This window comes from Henckelia pumila, chromosome 1 (genome assembly GCF_033568475.1).
Source record: "Henckelia pumila isolate YLH828 chromosome 1, ASM3356847v2, whole genome shotgun sequence".
Lineage (NCBI taxonomy): Eukaryota > Viridiplantae > Streptophyta > Magnoliopsida > Lamiales > Gesneriaceae > Henckelia > Henckelia pumila.
The window spans coordinates 178225862-178230865 of record NC_133120.1 but is presented as its reverse complement, the minus strand read 5'-3'; positions in this window follow the sequence as shown (position 1 = coordinate 178230865).

The window sequence follows — 5004 nt, the reverse complement described above, 5'->3', positions numbered from 1 at the left end:
GAGAAAACCCAAGCACCCTAGCAACTCTAGCAGTCCAGGTACTCAAAATCCATTCCTATAAGCAATAATCATTATATCACTTATTGTGTTTTAAAAGTTTTAACTAAGTTATTACATACTCTATAATCTCTATAGGGATCCAAAGTTATACCTGCATCCGTCGTTAGCCCACTGATGGCGACTGCCTCAAATGTGACGCCTAAACTCGAATTTACTAAATTACATGCATTAATTTAATAAATATTATGATTATTATTTTTTACGTTTAATTGATTAAAATTCTTCATTTGAAATTATGTGCTAATAAAATATTTTATTATTTGTTCAAATTTTTATTATTTTACTAACTATTTAATTAATGTTTCTAATTGTTTATGTTTATCTATCTAAATGATTTTACTGTGCAATTTATATTCTGTTAATATTTTAAAGGTTTAGGTTTTTGCTTATTTAAATTATTTTGATTTTAATTTTTTAGTATATAGCTTTAAATGATTTTAATTGTTTAGTTTATTCTCTTAAATAATTTTAACTATTTATCTTATTTGGTTAAATATTTTCGAGTGTCCAACTTATTTATTTTAAATAACCTAAGTTTAGCGGTTAGTTATTTTAAATTATTTTAAACTATTTTAAATGTCTAGCTTATTTATTTAAATCTTTTTTAATTGTCCAAATTATTTTAAAGGCTTTTATTTCCGCTTGTGTATTTATTTAAATTACTTTTAAACGTTAGTCTAGTTTGTTTAAATTATTTAAATCGCTCTGCTTGTTATTTAAATATTTTACTCGTTGTCGTGACATTGAAATATTTAAAGTGTTTAATTCTTAGAATTTTCTTGTGCTTTATTTAGTGCATTTTAATTCATAGTCCTAGCTGCTATTTTGGTTTGGCACTTTTCAAAAGTGTGTAGCACTTTTTTCCTAAAACTCACACACTCACATTTATATACTTACACTTATACCTACACACTCAAACATTATCCCTAACTTAAAGATTTAACCCTAGCCTCCCAACACTCACACTCTCATTACATGCTCAAACTCACACACAAAACTCACGACTTCCCTGTTCATGCTTGAGAATCCATCGACTTCTTCCTCTCCAAGCTAGTCCGACCGGCGCCGCCAACCTGAAGCCACAATAGCTGACCAGAGCTCGAGCGTAGGTGGTCTAGCAGCTGCCGTGTCCAGTTCTTCCAGCTAGGTCCATCGAGTTTCAGCTAGGTTCCATTGATTCTTTAGAATTTCGAATTTATGGCAAGTGAAGGCTTCCTTTGATCCACCAAGCAAGCTGTGTATTTTATGTGCTAGTTTCTTAGAATGAATTTCGAATATATTTCATCTAGTTTCCCACATTTCTCTCCAAGAGACTCACGGCACCTTCCAATTCCCTCCCCTTCATTTCGGCCGCCGTTCCAGCTACGAAGCCTCCGCCGTGCCGCCCCAAGGTTTATCTTAGGAGGAAAATCTCAGCTATTGGTTGAGCCTTCAGCTCACTAGTTATGCCCTTCTTCACTTGGGTTTGCAACATAGGCAAGAATATGGGTTTTTTTCTCACCTTGTAGATTATTATGTAGTGTGATTAAATTGTGTTTTTGTGTTTTACGTATTTCTCTAAAATTATGCCCTGTTATTTTCGAAAATGCTATGTTTTATTATTGTGAATTTTGAACCATGTATGTTGTTTGGATGGTGATTTAGAAGCTTCCATGAATGAATTTGAATTTGAAATGGTGTTTTTCATTGAAGCCAACTCTTCAAAATTTTCAGAAATGGAGCTTGTGTGTATTTCGAATTTTCAAAAAATATGGGAGGCATATTTCAAAATTTGCAGATTTATATTAGTCTTGTTCATGCTTATGTTGTTTTATAGTGGCATTTTATTGATGAAAATAAGTTGAGTTGGGTATTTGAAAATGCCTCTCTTGATGCCCTTGTTATGTTCGAAATTTCAAAAATGTATGTTGCATTGTTGGGTTCGAATTGTGTGTTGTTATTTGTGTTGCTTGGATGGTGAATTATGGGCTACCATGGGTGATATGTAGTTCACATGGTGGCATTAGAAAGGCTTGAAGTTTGTGCTTGGGATTGGTTTGGAGGTGCATTCGAATTCTGAGGAGTAGGGGGCTTGGTTTTTGTGAGACCTTGGTTCTAAACATCTAATATCGGATTAAACAACAATAGATCATACAAGATCCAAGATTAAAAGCAAAGAAAGTTTTTTTTTAAAATGGGGGTGCCGCGTGCGGGCGGTAGAAAACTACCGCTCGGGCGTGGCCAAAACTGCAACCTTGCTGTTTTACTCAAGGGGGGGGTACACTCGGTCTGCTAAGGACTGCAGACCGGGCGCCCCCTGCACCAGAAACCAAAATCAAAATTAAACTTACCAACTTAAGCCAAATCCATTCCAAACATAACAAGATACATAATACATGCAACGACGACCTTCAATCCAGAATATTCGAATAATAGAAACTACAAACAACAACAAGTTCGAGTTCTAACATGCTTCGAATCGTAAACTAGATTGACATGCTAATTCGACTTCTAAACCGAGTCCCACTTCTATCTCTCACTCTGAGATTCTAACTAGGTCTTCGGTGACTTGATCATGCCCCTCCTGTTGCCAAATACACATAAAATATTATATCAAAAACTATACAACCTAACAATAACAACGGCTCAAGGTATTCTCTTTACCATTCTTCGTCCAACTCTTTGACGATTGACAGCTGCTAACTCTGGGCTCGACAAACTCTAAACGATCTGTATGGAGGCAAAGAATATCAACAACGACGATCAAGACTCAATAGCCAAAGTTCTACGATTCAAACGGTTTAAAATCTCAAAACTCAAATCGGTGGCATAACGGCTATAAACTGATTAAACCAAAAACGCAGTTAGCAGTACAGCAATGCAACTAACTCAAAACAATGCTAAAACAACAATAACAATCTGATTCCAACAAATCTCAAAATCTCCATTTTCGAATTATGCTTCCAAAATCATAACAATTTCGAACGACGCTCTAATTCAAAACCGACTGAGAATAAACGATCAGAACTCTTGCTTTGTAGGTGTTGATAAGCATCAGAGTGCGCAGCGAAAGCTGATTTGGGCCAACTCTTGTAGGTGCAAAGTTGGAAAAACTTAGTGTTGATCTGATCTAAGTTACCCGGACATAGTTAGTGAGTCATGAATTTCGAGGACGAAATCTCATTTAAGGGGGAAAGGAATTATGACGCCTAAAATTCAATTTACTAAATTACATGCATTAATTTAATAAATATTATGATTATTATTTTTACGTTTAATTTATTTAAATTCTTTATTTGAAATTATGTGCTAATAAAATATTTTATTATTTATTCAAATTATTTTTATTTTACTAACTATTTAATTTATGTTTCTAATTGTTTAAGTTTATCTGTCTAAATGATTTTATTGTGCAATTTATATTGTGTTAATATTTTAAAGGTTTAGGTTTTCCTTATTTAAATGATTTTGATTTTAATTTTTTAGTATATCCCTTTAAATGATTTTAATTTTTCAGTTTATTCTCTTAAATAATTTTAATAGTTTAGTTTATTATTTTAAATTATTTTAAATGTTTAGCTTATTTGGTTAAATATTTTCGAGTGTCCAACTTATTTATTTTAAATAGCCTAAGTTTAGAGGTTAGTTATTTTAAATTATTTTAAACTATTTTAAATGTCTAGCTTATTTATGTAAATTCTTTTTAATTGTCCAAATTATTTTAAAGGTTTTTATTTCCTCTTGTGTATTTATTTAAACTACTTTTAAAAGTTAGTCTAGTTTGTTTCCATAGGATGGAAAAGATCTAGGTAGACAAATTGAAGAAAATTCTTGGACTTAGTTTGCCATGATGTTTTCCTTGAGTGAACAAGACAGCGACTAGTAGTGCTGAGGTGGCATGGGACTTGTGCCAGTAGACTACTTGGAGACTATTAACTGACGCCGTCAGGAATGGATGAGAGACATTCCATGCAGCTGTTTCAATTCCAAGTGTTTGTTAATGGTAGACTGGTGACAGTCGAGTCAAGGTTATTGATCGAGCCACGTAGGTTTAGATAATCAATGACAGTCTTATTTGAGTTTCACTGTAGAGCTAAGTGTGAGCCACAGTAGAATCAACTAGGTCGATTATTTGAGCTCAATCAGTAATGATCAGGGTGTAGCAAGTAAGAAATACTTGAGATAGTATTTTGTCGCATAGTTCTTAAGAGATGAGTACTTGGTACAATCTCAGAGAAGTCGATAATTTGGATATTTTAGAGTCTCTAGGGTAGCCAGTGATGGATATTTTGGGATTGCTGAAATCAAGGACGATTGCAATTGGACTTGTGAGGTCAAGTTATGCGATAACTTGGCAGTAGAGTCAAGCAAGGGAATTGGTAGTTTCCAGTATATTGCCTTCTTGCTAAAGAGAAACTGATATTGATCCAAGCAATTGCTTAGTGATAACAATCGCATATTCAAGGTTGAGTAACGGAAGGGCAAGTTTCTGCTTCGTGTAAGAGTTGTCCACTAACAACGATATCAAGGGTGTCAACCGAACATTTCGACGGAATGTTCTTGTGTTGAACCTTTATGTTGAATCCGACGAGTGTTGGAAAATATAATGGACACTAGCAAGGAGACATCAGTTGTCTGATCGTGATATATGACACAAGCTAGGATCTAGTTCTCAAGATCTAGCAGGTTGTGTCACTAATCTTTCATCGAGTGATGCGCGATGTCTCTGAAATTATTGAGATAGTCGATGATCGATTTAGTAGCCAACGAGGTTTGCCTTTGAGGATTGAAGACTTCTCAAGATCTTGACGAATCGAATTCGTTCTTTCCAGTCAGCAAGTCACGTCCGTGAAGATTGTTTGTCAAGTATATTGCATTTTAGCAATGGACAATAGTCGGATGTGTTTTGTGCGACAAGTTACTTCAAGTGAAAAGTGTCTCCAGGAGTGACTCGGGGACCGATGA